Below are 24,496 nucleotides of genomic sequence, written 5' to 3' on the forward strand. Positions count from 1 at the left end.
TCATAGGTCCTGCCCACACTCATGGGTGAACACCAGAAAGCAGGACTCATTGGAGGCTATATGTGAGTCTGTGTGCCACGTATAACAAATACATGAATGAATAAATGTGTGAATGAATGGATAAATGAGTGAGTGAATGAGTGAATGTGGATACCAACTTAGGTATGAATGGAGTAAGCCATAAACTTCTCAGACATCAGTCAAGGATAGTGGGAAATGGAACCCTAAGGGAAAATCAGGGTTTGTAGTCCCACTTTAAGGTGATAATCTTCTTCAAACATATTTATGAATATTACCAATACCTCAGTGGGTAAGTGGGCAAAGGACATAATTATGTGATTCATGTACAGGAAATATAACTAGTAAATTTAACTTGAAAAAATATTTAAATCTAATGTGGATGGGACAGGGGACTTACAAACAAAAAATTTTTAAGACTTTATTTATTTATTTGACAGAGAAAAAGAGAGCAAGTTTAAGCAAGAGGAGAAGCAGAAGGAGAGGGAGAGGGAAAGAATCCCAAGCAGACTCTACACTGAGCATAGAGCCCCACACAGGGCTCCATCTCACAATCCTGAGATCATGACCTGAGCCAAATCCAAGAATCCAACACTTAACCAACTGAGCTACCCAGGTGCCCCCCAAACAAAAATGTTAAAAGTATTAATCTGTAATCCTTGTTTTATTAGCTGATTACTCTGACATGAGTGAACAGTAAAATAAATTGCATTAGTGTTATTCCCCAAACACCTGCCATAACCTGTAACCTGTAACTCACCCTCAGTGGATGGATATTTGATGATAATTAACTCTCAGTCAGTGGTAAAAGAGTCAGTATGGATGACTGCAGTAGCCAGATCATCAAAAACCTTATTTTCAGATCTAGGTTCATATGGGGAAGGGGAGCTATTTACATTTTAAAAAATTCATTTCTACTACCCTCATAACTGAAACACAATAAAACAGATAAAGATCAGACTCAAGAAGAACAAGAATATTGGTCAAAGGGAATAGATACTCCGCAGGACACAAATCTGCCCAAGATTGAAGTCGGTGCCTTTATATTAAATGAATATTCTTAAGGCAACCCCTTGACTTCTGATGATTATCCTCCTTTGTAGCTGGCTTTCTGGATGCCGCTGGGCAAACACCATTCTTGGACCTGGAAAGAAGCAGATAGGTTTTTTGCTTTTCCCTCTCCTGTAGGCCTGTTCCGAGCACACAGGGAATATTAGTCTGGATGCCAGTGATAATGTGCTAATATGTTTGTCCACATGTGTCATCAGATCTTTTCAGGAATAAGTTATAGTTGTGTCTTTTCATGGCCAGGAATGGAAGGGTCAAAAAGTAAATGAAAGATAATAAGTTATTAATGTTTTTTATCCTTGGTGGGAATGAGGCAGCCAAGGATGGATTTATTCCTGGAATGTCAATGGGCTTTCTTGTGGTGTCAGGGAAGTGGGCACTGGTGGGACAGCTGCAGTGGAGAGTGGTAGGAGGCGACCCAGCTAGATGAGCGCAGTACCTGAAGATGATGCTGACCGGTGAGCAGCAGACAAGGTCTAGGAGGGCCACAGTCAGGTCAGGGCCCGAGTTCCCAAACACAGCTCCAGATTTACTAGCTCCAGGAGATCTGGTGAGTTCTTCAAACCAGTGCCACCCACCATCCCCACTGATCAAGGGCAGGGACAGTCCGGGACCTGAGGCCGAGCTGGGGAACAGGAAGGTAATATGGGAAAGATGGGTAGAAAGTAAAAGAACCAAGCAGATGGTGATACAGTACATTTCTGAGAGCAGCCACAAGTTACTGAGCACTGGAAGAGAGGAGAAAGTTGGTTAGGATAGAGACCTTCAGAAGGAATGAGCAGATCCCATACTTGTTCTTTATATTTGGCCCAGGTGAAGGCTGGCTGTCCCAGCTGGTGTCCACTGGTCTCTTCCCTCCTCAGTCTATATAATAAGTGTACTTTCATCCTGATCTTTTTTTTTTAAGATTTTATTTATTTATTCATGAGACACACACAGAGAGAGGCAGAGACACAAGAGAGGCAGAGGGAGGAGCAGGCTCCATGCAGGGACCCCAATGTGGGACTCGATCCCAGGTCTCCGGGATCACGCCCTGGGCTGAAGGCAGACGCTTAACCGCTAAGCCACCCAGGCATCCCTGGTCCTGACTTTTAAATGTAATTGCCCTAGACTTGTCTGGGCTAGTTCCAACATATGTCTGCTTCGGGTGACTCCGAAGCATGCATGTCTGCATTGGTATGTCTTTCTTGGACTATAAACTTTTAGAACGTGGTGGTCAAATCTGCGTAGTTCTCTACGAATAGTGTGTAACACTGTAAGCAGTTAGGTGGCTAATATTTTTAAGATGAAGGACATGATGCCACATAGAAAATGCAGCAAAGGAGTGAGCCTCTTTCTTGTTTGTAATAATACCAACGGAACTTGAAAAGTGAGTACTGTGCTGGTGGGAAAAGAGCCGTACCCTTCCAGTGCCGAATGTGAAACCAGCTTTCTTATTCCTCCTTCGATATTTACTTCTAGAAGCCTGGTGTATGGAAAAAGTCAGCAGCATGAACAAAGATTTGTTGAGAATCACTTTTCACTATTAAAGATAAACATTGAAACAAGGCCACTGGGAGAAGAGAGCCTGTTCACAATGAGCAGAAGTGAATCTTTGAGGAGTGAAAGAAACAGGAAGGCTGGGATAGTTGGAGTGAAGTCTCAGTGAGGACGTGGATGACTTGGAGGTGGCTGGGAGCCCATCACCTCTGCCGAGCAGCTGAATGTGCCAGAGAAGGTGAGGGTAGGAATAAACCAGATGGGAGTTCACTGTATGCGTTGTGTCCATCTGGGGGCAGTGGGGACAGGTGAGACACGAGGCCAATCTACCCTAGTTCCTAAACTTCATCCAGAATTACATAGAAAGCCTTCTAAAACTATAGGCATGCAACCAAGAAGGCACAAACCAAAGTGGCCATGTCACATTGTGGATAAGAACAAAATGAGATAAAAGAAGCGGGGGCGGGCAGCCAGTGCATAGAGAATAGGGGAAGTACAAGTCTCATTGCACGCACGCTTGGCGCTTGGTGCTTAATATGGGCTTATGTGCTACCCTCTCACTACAGCACCCCATTGCCAGTATGCTCTCTCCATTTAAACCTCTCCTAGTCCCTCTCTTGTTTTTATTTACACTCTTCGCCCTTCCCACTGACTGTTCTTCTTACCCCCTGCTTATCTTGCAGCTACTACACTCCTCTACGCTGCCCTCCCATTCAAAGCCCCAATTTTCCAAATGATCAACTACATACACTCATTTCCTCATTCCCCTACATGCCTCAACCCATTAGCATCTGGCACCCATGCCCACTTTCGTTCTAAAACTGCTTTCCCCAGTGTCACTGGAGTGCTCCTCATTGCTAAAAGTAATTACGTATCTCCATTCCTTACCTTACCCGACGTTTGGGCCACATTTAATGACTGAAATTCAGCTTTAGAGTCACATGTCTAACTACTTAAATGGACACCCCATAGTGTCTTTAAACATCAAACTCAGGGGGCCAGAGTAGCTCAGTTAGTTAAGCATCTGCCTTCTGCTCAGGTCATGATCCCGGGGTCCTGGGATCAAGTCCTCTGTCAGACTCCCTGCTCAGCAGGGAGCCTACTTCTCCCTTCTCCCACTACTTGTGCGTTCTCTCTCTCTCTCTCTCTCTCTTTCTCTCTCTCTGCCAAATAAATAAATAAATAGAATATTTAACAAACAAAAACTGAAACTCAGTATGTTCCAAGCTGCACTCATTTTCCCAAACCTAGTCTTCTTATTCCATGTCAGTAAATGACGGCACCTCTAAGCCAGAAACAGATGGGTTTTAACCAGGTCTTTTCCTCCGTCCTGCAGTGTGCTCTCCCTCACCCCTCACTGCCTATAGCATTATACTTAGTTCAAACCACCACCATCACTCACCAGTGTCCCCAGCCGTCCACTGCCCCACCACCCATCACCTCTCATCTATCTTCTGGAAAGCAGTGGAAAGGATCTTTCTAAAATGCCAGTTTGATTATGTCAGTCATCTCCTTAAAATTTTTCCGTGGATTTCTACCATTCCTAAAATAAAGTCTTTCTTTTTATGGCTTGCAAGATCCTCCTCAAGCTTCATTTTCAACACATCCCCCTCCGTACATCACAACCTGCCAGGCTTCTTGCTGACCTTCTATTATAGAGTCTCTCTTCTCTCTGGCTGTTTCCAGTGCCTAAAACGCTATCCTCCAATCTTTCTTCTGGTCAAGTCCTTCCAAACCTTTAGGTCTCAACTGTAATCACTTCCCCAAATCCAGGTTAAATATCCTTCTAGGGGCATTTATTATATTGTAAATGTTCTCAAAACTGACTTCCACTCAACCAACTCATCATGTCCTTAGTAAAGCCTACTGACTCCAGCCCCTGAGCTCACCGCTGAAAGGTGGTAAACTACACTCTAGGACATCCACCTTACTTATGCTCCCACAAGGTGACTTCAGCCAGGTGCCTAACTAGAGTCAGACATGTTTGTTGCAAGCTTTGTTATACCAGTTTTACTTGGTATTAAAATTATGTTATTCAATGAAATATTATATAAATTCATAAGATATGAGTACAGAAGGAAAGTTATTATTTCTATGAAAACTAATGCAGGCTCCTAAGTATAAGCTCCTAAAAAATTACTGTCACATGGATGTAAAAGCTATAAATGTGAAAAAACCCCGGATATCTAAACAGATTCTACTGAGAAAGATTTGTAGGTACCTAAATTCTTAACCCAATTTAAATAGATTAAAGCTGGAAATAACATAGAATACATTTATTCTGGGTGTGATTTATACCAGAAAGATGATCTGGGCTTCAGTTATGGGCACATATGTAAAGAGTCCTTAGCCATACACAAAAAGGTTGACAAAATGATATTCATTTATATAATATTTTATCAAAGTAAACTTCACGTAACATACAATTAACCATTTTCAAGTGTACAACTCAGTGGCATTTAGTGCATTCACAATGTTATGCAATCACCACCTCTTTCTAGTTTTAAAACTTTCTCGTCACCCCAGAACACCCTGAACCCTTTAAGTAATCATTCCTCATCCTCCCCTCCTTTGTTCCTTGGCAACCTCGAATCTGTTTATGTTGAAATAGAACATTTAAAACATGTAGGTAACATTTTTTGTGGTTCTCTCTACTTTCTTATTTGATCAGTCTATTAACCATTGATCTAACTGGAGCTGGATACATGTGCTATCCTTATAGCTCCACTATTTTTGCTTGTTTCTGCTTATTTAGTTGCCTGTATCCTACCCCCAGGCACTGAGTGCTCTGTAGGCAGGGTGGTGTTGGGGTTGTTCATCCATGTGTCTACAGCCCATGGTACAATGTCTGGCATACAGTGTGCTCCATTCATAAGGACAATCCACATTATCAAGAAATTAATCTGTCCAAGGACATAAAGCTAGTAAATGTTGAGTCACAACTGAAACCTAAATCTCTCTCACCACCCACTAGGTAGCAAATGGGGCCTGTTTGGAAGGCAAATTTAGACAGCAGTCACACTAGAGTTGATACTGAGGAGGGTTTACTCCGTACCCAGTGCTGTCCTAAGCTCTTTTCAAGTATTACATTGTTTAATCCCCTAACAACCATACAAGATAAGTAGTAATATTAGCCCAGAAATTCTGGAATGTGAAATGGTGATGCCTGAATCCAATCCAAGTATTACAGACCTTGAGGGAGGCTTTGGGTCCACGAGTAGCTTAGTCAAATGCCAGGAGAGACCCATCATTTTATCACTTTAATAACAACTTTTAGGACTGGTTTTAGGGAAAAGGAAATAGATGTGAAGGCTAAAATGGAGCCTGCTCTAGAGTTTGCCTTGCACACACACACACACATACACACACACACACGTCTTGGATTGTGTCTCATATATGCTTGGTTATAATTCTTGTGGAAGATGCCATTTTTATGCTTTTATGTACTTGCATCCTACAAGTACAACTATATCTACTCTAAAGTAGAATACTGCTGCCTCTCTGCTAGGTCCTGCTAAGGCTCTACCATTGTGCCTCTCCGAACCACTGCCTTCTGCACAACCAGCAAGGCATCCACCCCTCTCCTGGGCACCACCACTCCAGATTATGCAGGGTGATACCAACAAAAGCCCAGAGCACCAGATGGGCCAGTGCTGCTCAGTGGTCTGTGGTACAGCAGAGGAGAATACCTTACCATTTTCTCTCAGCATCTGATGCTACCAAAGCAATATTGGCTAGCTCTCCCTGCAGGGAGCTGTTTCTCCCTCTGCCTGTGTCTCTGCCTCTCTCTGTGTGTCTCTCATGAATAAATAAATTAAAAATCTTTTTAAAAATTCTGGAGGCTAGAGTTAGGGGTGATTGTTATATTCACCTTTTTGCTCATCCACATTCTCTTATTTTCTATAACACACATGTATTGGTTGTGTGCTTAAAAGTGAAGTAAAATTAAAGAGGGATAAATACTCTTCAATCAGAGTTGACATTCAGCGCCCTGATGGCTCAGTCCTCGGGCAGCCTTCACCTTTCTCACTGAGCAGAGGATGGAAGTGCTCAAACGGAATCAAAGGAGCTCTGGTCAAATCTCTTTTGCTCCCTCTGCTTTATCTCTGAGTAAATGGATATTCTTGGGACCTCATGAAAGCCTTCTCTGTGCATTGAACAGTCCCAGCCGTTATGTTTAATAATAATAATAGTAGTAGTAGTCGTAGTAGTAATAAATAATAGTACTTTTAAAAATAATGTGTCTGAGGGGGATCCCTGGGTGGCGCAGCGGTTTAGCGCCTGCCTTTGGCCCAGGGCGCGATCCTGGAGACCAAGGATCGAATCCCACGTCGGGCTCCCGGTGCATGGAGCCTGCTTCTCCCTCTGCCTGTGTCTCTGCCTCTCTCTCTCTCTCTCTCTCTCTCTCTCTCTGTGTGACTATCATAAATAAATAAAAATTAAAAAAAATAATGTGTCTGAGGCTTTTACAAAATAAATGGGCTCATTGTTGAATGAGTGTTGACCCAAAATAAAAGTAAAAGGCTTTAAAACCAATGTTTCTCAGTGTGCCTTTCTGTTAACCATTTTTCAATGTGATCTTAAATAAATGTTCTACTCTAAGCATCCCATTTTTTAAATTAATTAATTAATTAATTAATTAATTTATTTATTTATTTATTTTTAAAAGATTTTATCTATTTATTTGTGAGAGACACAGAGAGAAAGAGAGGCTCAGGGCAGGAGCCCAGCATCCCATTTTTAGACTCAAATCTTTGAGTAAGCCTTCTTCTAAAAATTTGGAATTGGATTAGCTTTTGGGTTGTTTTTTTTTTTCATCTTCCAATCTGTGTAAGAACAGTATTCTTGGGGCACCTGGGTGGCTCAGGGGTTGAGTGTCTGCCTTTGGCTCAAGTTGTGATCCCAGAGTCCTGGGATTGAGTCCCGCATCGGGCTCTCTGCATGGAACCTGCTTCTCCCTCTGCCTGTCTCTCTGCCTCTCTCTCTCTATGTGTGTGTGTCTCTCATGAATAAATAAATATCTTTTTAAAAAGAACAGTACTCCTATGTATATAAATTCTCATGAAAAATTTAGGATCTGAATTAAAATACTCTGACAACTGACTTTTCTGTAGTGCCTTTCTACATGTTGGCCACTATTTAAAAAAAATTTTTTTTTTTAAGAGGGAGATCACACACATGTGAGTGAGGAAAGGGAAGGGCAGAGAGAGAGTATCCTAAGCAGAGTCCAGGGTCAGTGTGGAGCCTGACACCAGGCTCAATCTCATGAATTTTCTCTAAAATTATAATTGTTCCAGGCAGCTAATGTTTAATTACTGATGTTTAAAATTATTTTAAAATGTGCAGAATGAGGAGCACCTGGGTGGCTCAGTAGGTTAAGCATCTGCTTTCAGCTCAGGTCATGATCTCAAGGTCCTGGGATCGAGTCCTGCATTGGGCTCCTTGTTCAGCTAGGGAGTCTGCTTCTACCTCTCCTTCTGCCCCTCTGCCCACTCATGCTCTCTCTCTCTCTCTCTCAAATAAATAAAATCTTAAAAAAAAAAAAAAGAAAATGTGCAGTATGAATAAAATGCTCTGTTAGGAGAAAACAAGCCTAAGCAATAGAGGGCAAGGCAGTATCCAATGAGAATCAAACTGTGAGGCTAGATTGGAATTCTGGACTTGAGGGTTTTAAATCTGTGAGGCATCTTGCCTCAGAGAATAAGCACAGAAGAGCTAGGGAATATGTCTGCCTAAGTATGTTGCATGCAATATTTGGGACATATTTATACTACAAATTATCTTTGCTTATCTGAAATTAAATTTAACCGAGCATCCTGTATTTTCTCTGGCAACCTTGTCCTGGAGGTTAGTGCATAAGGCAGCTTTGGGCCAGATGCAGAGAATGTTGGCTTAGGGACATTCTTGATAAGGCAGGAGCTAGACCTGGGCTTATCTGAGCAAGTCTGGATTCAGTCCCAGGTTGTACATGTAGATCTTTGTCAGGTGTCTCACCATCCGCTCAGGCCTCTTGTCTTTGCTTGGAAGTCTCTATAAACTGTGCCTAAATACTATGGCGTTAATCACAAGACCCCTGAAATATTTTCACATTGTAGATAATAAATGGCCCTATACTTAGTATTTAAAATAAGGACTACTCCCTGCAATATTTAGTTAAAATTACAAAAGGAGTACAAATAAAGCCATCGTTTTGTTAAGATGTATGTCTTATTTAAATTTCTCCATGTTAAAAAATTAATTAATTAATTAATTAATTTCTCCGTGTTGTTACATGTATGTTTGTTGTGTCAAAACTTTCACTGACAAAGTATTTCAATTAGCTGCTAAAAGAAATACATTGAAAAAGTTACAACTGATGTACATTTGGGCTAAATACCTATCATCACTATTGTCTCTCACCTGAATGCCTTTTACTGCTGCGATGTAACAAGTGGCCCTGATCACTGGCACTAGCTTTGTTAACATGTTCACATGTTCAAAATCTAAATCCAAACTTTTCAGACCCTTTCCAGAGGACTGATTTGAACCTGCTGAAAGAGTAAATGGTATCTGGGGGGATGGGGGGCACAATTAAAGAAACTGGCGAAAGGAAGGTGGTGAGTCATCTGCCTTCATGTTCATCCACCTCCGTGCCACACTCACCGCCAGTTTCCTGGGGAACCAGAGGTTTTCACTTGGGTGTAGTCTTAGGAACAAACCTAGCCACAGTGAGCTGAAAAGGCAGGGGCAGTAACAGTAGCAGTAGTGAGGAGAATCAGTGCAGAAAGGTAGGTATAGGGAAGTAAAGTTCCTCCTCAACACCAGTGGCCTTTTTTGTCACCGGGTAGCTTGTGTAATGATTAGTTCACTCTCCCACAAATTTCTGACATCATCTTTTATAATTATGAAATCATCATTTTTCTCCCAAGTTATTTATTCTCTACCTCCTTCTTTCATAATCTCAGTCTCAGTTCACAGCAGTGACTGGAGAATTCTCAAAATCTAATCCTACCCAGGCAGTCCCTGTGGCTTAGCGGTTTGGCACTGCCTTTGGCCCAGGGTGTGATCCTGGGGACCCGGGATGGAGTCCCATGTCAGGCTCCCTGCATGGAGCCTGCTTATCTCTCTGCCTGTGTCTCTGCCTCTCTCTTTCTCTCTCTCTCTCTGTGTCTTTCATGCATAAATAAATAAATTTTTTTTTTTTTTTAAATCTAATCCTACCCCACTGTCTTTCTCCACATCACCTGAAGGTGGTGTTCTGGAGAATTTACAGAGCCACAGCCTCATCAAAGAAAAGTATCATTTGTCTGGCAAGGAGCCGATCTCTCTTATTTATAACTCAGCATAACTCCTTTATTTAAAGCTTATAGAAGAAAATGTTCACTTTGCTCAGTTTCATGACTTAAGCAGATCAACTGAAGGTATGGGCAACTCATGCCCTTCCTACAAAGCTCTCATGCGAAACCAGAGGGGGCCACTCAGAGGAGCCTTATCTGGGGAAGTTTAAAGAATGAAATCTACTTTTTAAACTGTTCCTGTGTCTGGCATAGGTCCTGTTTCTAAGATATTCCATCTCTGAGAAATTTGTGGAGAACGGTATTCTTCCTCCTAGCTCTGCTCCAAATCATTTTCATGAGAGATTGGGTCTAAGATTGTGGTAAGAAAAATCTGGTAGTCTCTAAGAAGCCTTCTTTCTCCTGTTCAGAGCCTCCTTGTCCAGTCCCATGTAATGTTCTTTATCCCACATAGAAATAGCTGAGCTTGAGTAAATACCTCAGAGAATGCAAAGTGTAGAGAGGGGGAATTTTATGTTATGACTTAAGTTTATTTAATATGATTTTTAAATAATACATTCACATGTATTAAATTAACATAAAAAGGTACACATTGAGAATGTTTCACCCTTTTTTCCCATCCACCCCACTAATCCCTGATGCCCACCCCCACCCCATAGATTAGCACTTGCATTGGTTTCTTAAGGGATTTCCCAATGTTTTCATGCATATAAAGCGAACATTAATACATATTCTTATATTTCTACATTTCTTATATGGAAGGCAACATATATTCCACATATTCTGGAGTTTTCTTTTTTTCATATAAAAAGATATCCTGAAGATTACTCCATATCAGTATATAGAGAGCATTTATTAAACCACATAGAGTGTCCTTGTTGGTAGACATTCAGGATGTTTTTTAACTCTTACCATCACAAACAAAGCTGCAGTGAATGACTCTGGTCTGTGTGTCCTTTTGTACATGCACAAGTATGTATGAATGTGTAGGATACATTTCCAGAAGTGGGACTTCATAGAATTTTGATCAAATACCTCTGTTTTAACACTTATCAAAGAATGGCCTGTGTTTTAGTTAGTGCTGCCTGTCTTCTCAGTATTTTATGAGCTTCTAGAAGGCAGAACTTTGTCTCATTCATCTTTGCATCCACAGTCCCTACCACAGTACCTAGCATGTTAATACTGAATACAAAATAAACTTCCTAGTGTAACTATAACCTTGAGAACATTAAAGTAACCCCTCAATTTAAAAGGCTGAGATCTAGGGTATAGATCAAGAGGCACTTCTAAGTTTCTATTTAAGGATGAAAATGGGACATAAAATGCCAGGCCAAATGAAAATACTGAATAAGGAGTGGAGGTTTCAAGGATGAGGATGTCTCATCAAATCCAGGAACTAGGACAATGTCAGGTGTATTTTCTGGGTTATTCACACTCAGAGAAGCTGACTGGTAAAATAGGGAGAAAACCTGGAGGACTCCTGCCTGGTAAAGATGAGCTGGGAAGGTCAGAGAACAGTACTTTGCTAGCAGCCTGGCCAAGACAGGGTGTAAAGGTAGATGCATACCCGAATGTGAATTTGAGCAGAGAGGGAGACTGTATGTGTGTGTGTGCGTGTGTGTGCGTATGTGAATGTGTATATGTGACATGGTCCCATTTTACCTTCTTCTCCATTTTTATGACAATCGTGTGACTGGCTCCTGATTCTGCTCGGCAGCCCCCACACTTGTCAGGAAGGCTGATAGCAAAGAGACGTGGTGAGAACTCAGACCATTCCTAAACCCATGGCAGCCATACTTCCCAGCTCTTACCCCCAGTGTTCCTGTGCTGTCCCCTCCTCAGCCCTCACTGCTGTCCCAGCACAGATGTCACAGGAGTGTTCTCTTTCCATTAGGTCATCATGAACCATCCCAGCTGCTCTTCAACCATTTTTAGTCAAGTTTGAAGAGATGGAATGGAGGGCAGATATGTAACACGTGGAACTCAGTGAAGCCCTTTTTAAAAATCCCTGCCTCTCAAAAACTTCCAGTGAAAGGTAAATTGATGCAACCTCTTTGGTTGTATCAATAAGGTGGCAATATCATTCAAAACTTGTGTGTTTTTATATAGCATTTTCCTTTGGGCAATTAATTCTACAAATACACTTATAAAAGCACACAAAAATATGCATATGTTTGCTGAAGTATTATTTGAAAAAACAAGACTAAAAAAATAACAAGTATCCATCAATATGGGAATGGTTATATCCATAATAGCATATTATTTGATATCTGTGCAGCTGGTAGAAGAATGAAGTAGACCCATGTGTAGGGAATGGAATGATAGCCAAAATACATTGCTAAATGAATAAAAAGCAAATTCAGAATAGTAAATATATTATATGATTTTATTTGTGACTTAAAATAATGTATGCTTGCATATGAATTTTAAGTCTATCAATTAAGGCATCTGGCTGGCTTAGTCGGTAAAGCGTGTGACTATTGATCTCAGGGTTGTGAGTTCACGCCCAACCATTGGTTGTAGAAATTATTTTTTTAAAAAATCTAAAAAGTCTATTAAAATATATGAGAGACTTATTAATGGTTACTCCTGGAGAATGGGATGGCGGGGGCTAGGAGAAAAGAGAGTAAAATTTTTAAACTTTATATGCTGTTTTGATTTTATAATTAAAACGTTCAGTTATAGCCAACCTATTAATTCTTAGCTTCCTATGGTGCATAGATTTTAGGGCTTAGTGATCATTTTTGACACAGAATAACCATTACAGTAAAAATTCTCCAGCTGCCCCTTGACGCTGCCTGTGGAGGTGGCAGTCATCTCCTACTTGGCATGACGGCTGCCCTCAGACCTCTGGTGAAGCCCAAGATTGTTAAAAAGACCAGTATGTCAAAATCAGTGCAACTGGTGGAACTGCAGAGGCACTGACAATAGGGTACAACAGAAGATTCAAGGAACAGATCTTGATGCCCACCAACATTGCTTACAGGAGCAACAAGAAAACAAAGTGCACACTGCCCAGTAGCTTCTGGAAGTTCCTAGTCCACAACGTCAAGGAGCTTGAAGTGCTGCTGATGTGCAACAGATCTTACTGTGCCGAGATTGCTCATAATGTCTCTTCCAAGAACCACAAAGCCACCGTGGAAAGAGCAGCCTGGCTGGCCATCACAGTCACCAATCCCAATGCCAGGCTGTGCAGCAAAGAAAATGAATAGACAGCTTATGTGCATGTCATATTTGGGTTAATAAAACCATAAGACTACAAATAAAAATAAAAATCTTCCAAAGAGTTCTTTATGGCTGAGTAAAGAGCTATGGTTGACCTTAATTGGGGTTCACAGAACCAACTTCAGCTTTGTGGACATAAATTCAAAGTTCAACACATTGAGAAAACTGGATAAAATTTCCTGGGATTATAAAAATCAATGTGTTTAGCCTTCAGACTGTTGATGGGGTTGATCTTGACTACCCACAGACTTCCACTTGACACTTACCTGCACACATCTTTTAAGGAATGCATTTTAGTTCGTATCTTTTCAGCAAGATTTTCCATGCATGAGACTTAAAAATCATGACAAACTTTGTATCATATTTTACAAGGTCAGGGACAAGTGAAGAAGAAAAGATGCTCCCATATTGTGCAAGTGTCCTGTTGCTAAAGAAGAGACTGCTCAGGGCTGACTTACACACAGTGGTGGATTCTGATATTAGGTTTTCAAATCCTGATAATTGGAGCCATTCAATCAGTCTCTCTCTGATCCTGAAGAAACAGAACCTGAGACAAGAAGCAAGAAGATGACAAAACATCAAGGCAAGAAAACACATTGATAGATACAATTGGCAGTAGACTTAAACGGGTTCTCTTCAGGCAAGGCCTTAACCAAGAATGTTAAATGTGCCTAAATTTCATTTGGAAGATCAATTTCCAGGCCACCTACCTTGTCCATGACTTCCTGTTGCTAAGATGATGATGTCTGAAATTACTAATCTAACAAAATTTTGCAGGGCTAAAAAGTTTTAGCAATTTGCCTTTCTTTCTGCAATGCAGGAAAAAAAAAAGTTGTGGAGTGTGCAGTGTTAATTTAAATGCCTCATATGGTTCCTCTTCACTCTGGAATAGTATTTTGTGCTTGCAGATGTAGAGAAAACTACATTTTCTTGGCAATAAGGTGGCAGGTCTATACCAGAAGCCAATAGATATACCAAGCAAATGGATAATTCATCTTGCTGTGACTATAACCAGGTCGACTTTAGGGAAATAATCCAAACTTGAAATTCAGAAATAAGAGATCTTCACCAAAGCATACTTTTGAGGTTAGCCCCCAAACTTTTGAGGACTTCCATTTACAACTAAATGCTAAGGTACAATAACTGTTTAAAAAGATCAGCAGATGAGTTAGAAGTAACAGAAATTAAGAGAAAAGTAAAGTAGTAATATAACAATAATTATACCTTTGCTTGCCTAACTCACTTATTGCCAAGCAATTTGTCTTCAGTTATAAGAATGTAACTTTCTTTTTTAAAAAAAGATTTTATTTATTTATTCATGAGAGACACACAGAGAGAGGCAGAGACACAGGCAGAGGGAGAAGTAGGCTCCCTGCGGGGAGCCCAATGCGGACTGGATCCTGGGACCCCAGCATCACACCCCGAGCCAAAGAAAAGCAGATGCTCAACCACTGAGCCACCCAGGTGTCCTAGAATGTAACTTTCTGAAAAAAGTTTGTGTTCACCAAGTGAATAGGTTCTAAGCATGTTTGGTAATTTAATTTCAAATAAGGCGTTGGTATAATTGGGGGTTTTAAGGCACTAGCCTCCAATTTTCAGATCCAAGTATCCAGAAATAAATTATCTTGGTAACTAACTTGAAGTTCAAGTGCAATTGGTCCTAATTATTGGAATGGTATGGGTGAAAGTATATTTTTGAACTCAGTTCTCCAGATAACTTGCACATAAATACCCAACGAAAGTCCACAGGGTTGGGTTACCTCTTCAAATTCATTTTGGTATAGAATATTTTCTCCTTTGAACCACTAATCAGTTTTATTTTGTTCAGTTTCTACAATACATGTCTATTTGCCTCAATGTCTTAGCATCATAGTACCCTCTCATCAGAATATTGGTTAGATTCCCTAGTGTGAATCACTTATCCAGTTGCTTGTCTGATTTATTCACATGTTTTTGAGATTTGTGAAATGTGGCAGATAAACAGGTTTATGCTGTGTGCAGCTTGGAGGGCAGCCAATGTCTGTCTGCCTATACAGTATATTTACTCTCCTTCCTCAAATCTCTTTCCCATACAAAGAAGCTGTACTTTACGACTCAAATCAGTGTAGAATGCATCTAGTAATGTCACTGCAGAAAACAGCAGGTGCTCATCTACTCATTTGCGGTGATTCTAGCAGTGAAGAAAGTAAATCAATGATTCACCCAATGGACAAAGAAACGTCACAGCGAATATTTGGAAAAGTCAAATGCGATAAAAGAACCTTTAGATTCTCATCTAAAGGTGTGCTCTGATTTTAGAAAAGCAAACCTCCCACAAGAAAATCAAGAATTTTGTTGAAGTGCTCTGGTTGTGCCTGCAGTAAGCAATGACATATTCCCTCTCTCCCTACTTCTACTGTTTTATTGCTTTTGTGTTGTACTTCTAAAATAAATATCAATAAATCATTGCAGTTAGATACTCTAATATAGACAGAAATGTACTTGACTCCCTACAGTCATTACAATTGGAGGGGACTCTGATTAGGATGCTTTACTTAATTAAGTGATATCGTCTAAAGAGAGTTCTTCCCTCCATTTTCTGTTTAACAGTCTTATAAAACACCAACAGAGGAAATTCATTCCGTTGTTTGCTTTCCTTATTGTAAATGGTTTATTCTTATTCATAGTTTACAGAAGATGTTGTGTTAATGAAATGCCTAATAAGCCAAAGTCTGGTTCAGCTACACACAGAGCCTTGTTCAAATCAGCCCAAGCTACCCCAGACTTGAGAACATTTTCTCCCTCAGTCCCAGAAATAGATTTTTAAAAATTTTTTACTACATCTGTAACCTAAAATTAAGATGATCCAAAAGAAAAAAATTTTTTTTCTGAGAAATCATGCTTCATCTGGTTTACATTACGGTTCAGTAGAGACTTTAAAAATCTGTTTCTTTGAAAAAAGAGAAAAAATGGGCAAAGAACAAGCAATCCTTATGCATAAGATGTTATTTGTGAGGCACTTTAATTTTACTGAAAGAAGTCATTAAATTTGGATTGCCAATACAAATATGATTATATATGTTTTCTAAATAAAATGTTATTATGTTGCAACTGAACTCATCCATTTATTGTTTGTTTACCTAATGCTCAAACGCATGTTTTATTCATAGATGTCTGGGAGAAAAAAATTTTGCTTGATAATCACACCAAGCATATTTAACAAAAGCAATTCTCCTTTTATTAGTGAACAAGTTTAAGCAGAATGATTTCATTTTTTTCCCATTTAGTTAATTCAGACTTGCAGAATCCCCAGTATACAGCTTTTGTTTCTCCCCTTGCTGCCTTTTATGTCTTTAATATATGCATGCCTATCCACTGATGGGAAAATATCATTTCCTGCAACTCTTCCTTTTTCCTTCTTGAGCATTCACTCTGTTGTTTTCTGGTTTTGGTTAGTTTTCACCAGTCAGTTCTGTCAAATCCTGTAGAAGACAGACAGACTGAAGCCAAGTAAACAGTCCACTATCCTACTGAAGATTCTAAACTCTCTTTCATTACAGCGAATTTGAGTTCTAAACATTTTTACTCATTCCATTAAAAATAAATATTTATATTTTAAAAGAAATAAAAAATTGACAGTAGTCAAAATGTGAAGATGTATTAATTAATATTTATGAAATTGTTTTCATTACCAAATAAAACATTTTAACAAAATACTTGCAACTTTAGAAAAAAATGACCTCGTAAATGTAACAACTTTATTTCCGTTTATTAAAAAAGAATATAAATGTAAACAATCTCTTAAATGAATTCAACCAGTTTAAAATAGATTCTTTTTTTTTTTTTTTTTTACTTTAACACAATATGCAGCTAAAAGCATTTAATGATCTGGAAATTTTAAATGCATATAAGTTTTAAAATATAAAAATGAATATTAATGAATCACATGCATGGGGCTTTTAATTAATTGCTGAACTATTAAAAGAACACTTTATAACATTGCTGCGAACCTGCATTGTTTTAATTCCTGACTAATAGAGCATAGTCATATTTCAAGCAAAATAATGATTGTAATTATAACGAGCCATCTTTACTAAATTAGTTAGTTAATGTTGTATGACTATAAGGTTTTTGTTTTTGTTTTTAATTGCGTAACACTAGTCCTGCAATAAAACCATTAGCTGGAAACATTCTGAAGTTACATAAGTTTTCTTAACTCCCAAAGTTAAATCGACTCTGCCATAGAAAAACAGTAACACAGTGTACCCCCTAGATATGTTACCTAAAGTGAATTTCAGAAGTTGCTCATAATTGCTTTTTTAAAAGATACTCTTTATTAAAAACTAGCCTTCTATAGTTGATCAAATATTGTTATTTTCTTGATTTGTAATCTAGATCATTTTTACAACCAGAACCTTAGTTAGCTTGCTTTCTATCAAACAAACTTCTTTATCGATTTTCTTTAAGCCCTTCATTTAAAAAGGTGCCTTTGTCCTGAAACTAAGCATATGACATTTCTGTCCCTTAAGAAAAACTTAAAGACCTGAATAACAGCAAGTAAATTCTGTTAAAGACTTTATTTTATTTTCAAAAATTTGTTCATTTCTTTAAAAACAAAGTAATTTTTAAAAATAAAGAATGCGGATTTTTTTTAAGGCTTTAAGATGAATGAGGATTGTGTCTAATGAAGTACCACTGAAGTAAGAGTAGCTGCTGAATCATTATCTCACAGAAGAATGTGAGTACTATTTTGCCCGAATCAATTATTTTTATCAAATGACTTTTCTGTCTAAATTGTTTGCTATAAGAAATAATGATATCAGAAATAAGCAAAATTATTTTAATATGGATTTTTGGAGCATTACTATTCCAATTCCTGTAAACCAAGCTAAATGCAACAGAGCCAATTTCAGGCTGTTATTTACTGAAACTGCTTTTCATTGGAGCAGTGAACGTTTGTAGCTAATGCTCCAATCTTGCAGGCAAAAATATCAGAGTTTAAAATTTTAAACAAATAGTACTATATATTTAATAGGCTGTTTAGTCAGAAGAAAAAATATTTACATCCTAATGTGTTTTTCTGGACTTGTGAGATATGTGTTCTAAGGTATTTATCATCAAAGCTATTTGTCTCTGTAAAGCAGTAGAAAGAGTAAATTTCCTAAAGAGAACCTAGCTAAGAGTCACCCTCCTGCAATGAAGTAGATCAAATCTGTGCAAAGAAGAGTACAAAGCAATAGTTTGGTGCCAAAGAGAAGATAGTTCTTTGAAAGTATTTTTTTTTTTATTATTCTACAGATACATGTAGAGTGCTCAAGAAAGAATATAATTAGCAAAAAGGTTTTTTGGGGAGCAGCAAGAGAAAAAACATCTTGTGTGATGTGAGAGAAAACATACAGACCAAAACAAAACAAACAAACAATGAGCAAAAACAGCCAAAACCAAACAAATTTGTTGTCCTCCAAAGCATGTTTTCGTTCAGCAAGAGATGACTATAGTGTGAGGAGTAAACTACTCTGATAAGCAACTTGTACTTTATAAATACAGGAGAATGAATCATTGACTTGTTTAAAAGACAGTTCTCTTTTCACAGCACCAGTGTCACGGCTATTTTTGCCTCCAAAAAGGGCACCTCCTAGACTTTCACAAATTTGCTTTTTGAGGGAGAAAAAGTTGTAAGCTATGGTCAAAATGTATATAGTTCTGATTCATGTTAAACATTTTTAACAAACTACCTTATGAATGTGTTTTGAAGCACCTCAGTGGCCCAGAGTGAGCTCTACCTTTAATGTAAGAAGACAACGTAACAAAGAATCTCTCTCTCTCTCACACACACACACACAGACACACACACCTCAAAATTTTAAAAAGGATGCAGTGGGGGCAAGGGAGAAAAGAAAAACAAATGTTATTTCTAATGAACAAACTATGAGTTTCATAAAAATATAACAAAAGCAGTATTTTTGCCCTAGTAGAACAATTGCGGATGTAGAATAAATGAAACTAAAGTAAAACTTCTGAGCAGAATCGAGCATTGAACTAATTATAGAAAAATAATAGTATTAAGGATTGTACGTTCTTTTAAGACTTGTATGATACAGTTAATATAGTTAACTTAGGTCAATATTCTGTTAATATGAAAATAGCTATAATGTAGTACTTCATTATTTGTAATATAATAACGAATCATTCAGAATATATGGCTCAATGGTCCAGGAAAAGCCCACAGCTATCTTTCATAAGTACAATAACCACACATAAATCATATAACAACTCAAATTTAAACCCTAAATTTTATTTTCAAAAATTGATTTTTTCTCATATCAAATGCATATAAAATTAAAACCAAAAAATGTAACTAAGATCATCCCCTAAAACACAAATAGAACAACCTTTAAGGATTTTCAAGATTTTATTTTTGTAACAATAACTTAGTAAAAATAATTATTGGTAAGAGTAATTGAAATACATCAAATATTTTAATGACTCAAATATTTATTTCTACTCCTTTTTGCATCAAGACTGTGGGAAATTTTTATTATAGCGATCAGATGGTGCACTGATGTGAGAAATGTTGCAAAGCATCCTGTTGATTGCTTCTAATTAACTGCAATGCTCTTGTGTTCTCAGTTTTAGCCGGCACACACTACACAATGCCTTTTATTTTGCTTTGAATGGATTTTTACTTAAAAACAGCTGATCTCAATATCCACAGCATTTTGGCTTTTTTTAATCTCTTAACATTTTCGTGGAATATTTTCTTTTCAATTTTAAAAGACAAATTTGAAAACATTTCTAAAGCATAAAGTATAATCAGTTAAATTAACAGCACTCGTGTGGTCTTTCACATGTATTTTGCATGTTCTATAGTACGTGATTACATTCTGAAACCACATTTCAATTCCTCTTTAAAAGTTACACATCTGAGGGATGGTTTAAGAAGGAAATCCTGAAAAGCAATTTAGAGCATGCAGCTAATTTTTAATTTTTTAAAAATTTTTGTTGGCAGACTATTAAGTAGAAGAGCTGAAACATAGGACCCAAGCAAGGGATGGATGGGATTTCAGAATTAAAAGTATTAAATAAAATTCTTTGCACTCACCTTTCTCTGATGATTTAAGCTCAAGCAGCCCTGACAGAGAGAAGTCATGAATTTTCATCAACTTCACACATGTCATACATTTAAAAACATTTTGATTTGCCCTGGGACCCCTGCATGTCTCTGAAGCACAGTAACAGTGCTCTGCTGTTTTGTAGGTACAAACCCTATGAACTCCCAGAGCTCTAGAAGATATATTACTAATGTAAACAGCCTCTTAAGTGGAAAAAAAAAAAAGAGCATTAAATAACAGGAAGTTTCCAAGGAAATGCAGAATTTAAAGTAGAATATTATTAGAAGCAGTACACTTTCTATAATTTTAAGCACCACGATTTTATCCATACACTAGCTTTCTGAGAACATGCAATTATCTGACCCAAGAAACAATCATTTTGGAAAGGAATACTTACAACTTAAAAATTAGAGCTAAATTATTAAGTTAGCATAGAAGATATTGAAAGCGATTAAATAGTCTTCCTTTTGTGCATATGAGGATAAAATGTGACTCAGGTGAGCAGAAACACTACACTTTCAAAACAGCTACCAATATCCTAATATTTCCAGGAGGAAGGCCAAGAATATTAAGAATAGTGCGATAAACACAGAATTGTGCCCGAAATAACGTGTCCCAGGATTGTGCTCTAAATACTTCTGTCTCTTTTAAAATTGTGAGAAAGCATAAAGACAACTTAAGAAATAAACATTAGGATAAATTAACAGGTGCAAAGTTGCAAATCATCTAATGATATAAATAAAATGGCATTACAAATAACTTAAACTGTGCCCTCAACTTTACAACTGAGGCAAATGAAGCCCAGAGAGGTAAAGTGACTTCCCCAAGGTCTTTCAAAGACTGAGATATAAAGTTCGACTAGAGGCAAGTCTCTTGACTTTTGGTAGCGCTCTTTCTACAAACACTACACAGTCTTTCAATGCAGTAAGAGAAGTGTCAGCTCAGGCGCATGGCAATTCTACAGTAAAGTAAAACAACGAGCAATGCACTCTTGACCCTAAAAGGTATCCACAGGGCATACAAAATTAATCCCCGATCTTTACCCAGTGTGAACAGTCATTTTCCTTAAAAAGATGCCTCTTTGGAAAATATCTTTATGCCTTCCTTTTTGCTTAGGGTTTGATAATTTGTACCTATTTAGCACTCTTATACCAAGTGGGCAGGTATAAACAACCACCAAATAGTCTCAGCATCACTGTTTGTCCCCGCTTTTAATCCATTCTCCAGTCTGGACTGCATGATCTTTCCACAATGCACATCTGATTTTGTTTGAATTTTTTCAATGACTTTCCATCTGCTGCAAGATAAATCTACACTTCTTAGTCTGGCATTCAACCGTCTTCAAAAATGCTTAGCCCACAGCACCGGTTCAGTTTTACTCCCAACAGTCTTCTTACACTTTCTGCTCCCGCAATACAATCTAGGTATGATTCTCCTGAACAGGATGTTTTTTCACTGCCTCTGGGCCTTTGCACATACTTTTCCCCCCACCTGGAATACCTAATAAAACTCCTTCTTCAAGAGTGAATTCAAGTGTTAGCTTTTCTCCTTCTGCCAAATGCAGATATGCTTCCTCCCTTGGGATCCCCCTGCATTTTGCACAGATCTCACATTACCCCACTCATTGCACTGAACTGTAATTGTCTATTTTCATGCCTATCTCTCCAAACACATTGTTTTTGAGGTCGAAGACATATCTTTTTCTCTATACATAGAACTTTGCCTGGTGTAAGCACTCATGAATGTTTAGTGACAGAATAAATAAATTAATAAATAGGCTGTACATTTTTCTTATCATAAAATCTTTATGTCTGTGGGTAATACCAACTAGTTCTTCTGTATAATGTCGAAACCAGATATGCATTGACAACAGATATTTATATCAACCTCCATTTTTGTTTCTATCAAAAAAAGTATGATGATACTCTTTCACTATAGTAATTGACTTTGACATGAACTTGGTGACAAAATACCAACTCCTATCTACATGTGAATAAAAAAGAGAATTCTTGGGAAAACAGTGGGTCATCATTGTTCCAGACATTGGTAAAGAACATTTCCTTTTTGGGATCCATTTCTTGTTAGGAACACAAGTTGAGGGATGACCAACCCACTAAGTGTAGAAATGCATATTTGGATATACAGGAAGCAATATCCATATCTTCATGCTAAGTGAGTGCTTTAAAAGATGATGTTTAGTCTTAAAGAAATGGAATTTAGATTTGAAATTTAACTTATTTAGGGTTCTGTTGCTGTTTGACTGTGTCCAGTCTTTCGTATCTTGCTGAGCAAATGCTACCGAGATGCAAAAAATCTCTTAGGGAGCCTGTTCAGGTGAAGCCAGGGATGTCCTTGGTATATAAGCACACATTTTTCCACTTGACATAATACCCTCATAGTCATTGATGAAAGGCTTCATATTCAAACTGGAACAGAATCTGACAGTATAGTCTTTTTTTTTTTAACATGTACATAATCTTGAGCCAGGCCCCAAATCAATGAAGAGAGATTCCAGTAGTTGTTTGGACCAATATAAAGCATAGGGCATCCCAACTCTGAAGTTACTTCCAGTCTTTTGATTCTCCCTACCTCCACTCCATTGGTTCCATTGTGTCCCAAAGCTGTAGCCTCTACTCAAATATGAGGGGTGCTCACTAAGGAATAAGACTTGGGAACACAGTAATAGTGACTATTGCTTCTGCATAGCAGGTGCCTCTTGGCCACTGGACCACCTTCCCTAGAGCAGCCTTATGTGGCATTATCATTAACAATCAACACTATTTCTTAAATTCTTTTCTCGTAGATGAGACCACATTGGCCAGTTTCTACCGCTCCCCCCCTCCCCACTTCCAAAAGAATGATAGGATTTGCAACCTTCTGGTCCCCTCACCACTTCAGAAGATGGCTATCCCTTAGAATTTCTTTTTAATATTTTTATTTATTTATTCATGAGAGACAGAGAGAGAAAGGCAGAGATATAGGTAGAGGGAGAGGCAGGCTCCCTGTGGGAAGCCTGATGCAGGACTGGATACCAGGACCCGGAATCATGATCTGAGTCAAAGGCAGAAACTCAACCACTGAGCCCCTATCTAAAGGGTAGGTAAGGTGTCCCTACCCTTTAGAATTTTTAAAGGTCTTGAAAGGTAAGTGTGTCATAGAAAGTTAAAGGCTGGAATGTAAAAGGAGATTAAGGATTTTCCAAGTCATTAAATTTTTAGGATTCATTTTGTGTTACATCTAAGCTTTGGGATCTATTTATTTTAAACATTTCAGTATTATCTCAAACAGTTTTCATTTGAATAGTCCGGGAAATGTAAGGGATTCCTCTCTTGCTAACTAGCATAGAATGGGGCTTCTTTTTGGTCGTATTGAGTGAAACCCGCCTAAAATCTTAACGATTTTTTTGTTCACATAAAAAAAAAAGAAAAATGTTAATACTCCTTTTCATTTTTCTTTTTGTGTATCAGAAAAGATGACAAGGTAAATAGTGAAAATGTTTCGCAAATTCCATCTGTTCAGCAAACTTATTGAACAACTGTTATGGGCAAGGCACTCCACAAGATACTAACCAAGAAACACACAAAGGAAAAGAAAAAAGAATATGGGTGTTCACAGCTCTAAATTTAAGGATATGAAATGTGACCACTATGAAATCACACAGGCTTAGAATTTCCTTCTGTCCACTTGCTATCCGTTCTCTTGAAATAAAAACTTCTCTGGCAGAAGGTATTAGTCAAGATGGAAAATGTTCATCAGCATAAATTCTGGGTTTATAACTTAATAAGCAAGAAAAAATATATCCATGTCTTCGAATTGGGTGCAGCCATTTGAAAGTTCTTCACAAACTTGTAAAAGGACACAGGCTTTGGTTTTCTTGAGGGTCTGTAATGAATCCATTACATTAAAATGGCTCTTAGTAGCAAGAGCAAGTAATTATTTGCATTATAAGCTAATAAAATGGAGGGTTCAGCATATTTGTACAAGATCTTTTTTTATTCACTTTTATAGAGATGCTCTCCCATTCCTGCTTAAATGAACTTGGGGAGACTGTTCATCATTCAGTATTGTTTAAATTATAAGGCACATATCTGTCATCTAGTTTTTAAATATTTTTCCCCTTTGCTACTGTAGATGAGTAATGTCCATCTTCATTCTTTAAGAATACGCTAATGTAATGATAGTCTAATTTTGACAAAAAATTAAATTAGTTTTTTTATATCTCACATCTAGAAGACCTCTTGACATATTAGAAAATACAATATTCTTCTAAAAGTACACTTTGTTAGCCTTCCTGAACACTCATACTTCAGTGAATTGTACCTTTCTGTTCAAAAAGTGCAG

The 24,496-nt window shown here is 38.0% G+C and overlaps 1 long non-coding RNA gene and 1 other non-coding gene across 4 annotated transcripts in view; one reads left to right on the forward strand and one right to left on the reverse strand.

The window, feature by feature from the left end:
• Positions 1–15,511, forward strand: LOC119872840. 2 transcript variants are annotated; one of them, XR_005363146.1, is made up of 3 exons: positions 1–62; positions 11,734–11,874; positions 12,621–15,511. It is a non-coding gene; the product is annotated as an uncharacterized LOC119872840 (long non-coding RNA). The 2 variants fall into 2 exon arrangements; XR_005363145.1 differs by having other exon boundaries at positions 11,734–15,511.
• The window catches only part of LOC111096999, a 25,894-nt gene continuing 11,870 nt past the window's right edge, over positions 10,473–24,496 (reverse strand). The window contains exons 2-3 of one of the 2 annotated variants that reach the window (XR_005363143.1): positions 13,523–13,611; positions 10,473–13,027 (exon numbers count right to left, since the gene is read on the reverse strand). This is a non-coding gene — a transcript (uncharacterized LOC111096999). Of the gene's footprint in view, positions 13,028–13,330; positions 13,612–24,496 lie in introns of both variants that reach the window. The other variant, XR_005363144.1, reaches the window with a different exon arrangement.

This window comes from Canis lupus, chromosome 8 (genome assembly GCF_011100685.1).
Source record: "Canis lupus familiaris isolate Mischka breed German Shepherd chromosome 8, alternate assembly UU_Cfam_GSD_1.0, whole genome shotgun sequence".
Classification (NCBI taxonomy): Eukaryota; Metazoa; Chordata; class Mammalia; order Carnivora; family Canidae; genus Canis; species Canis lupus.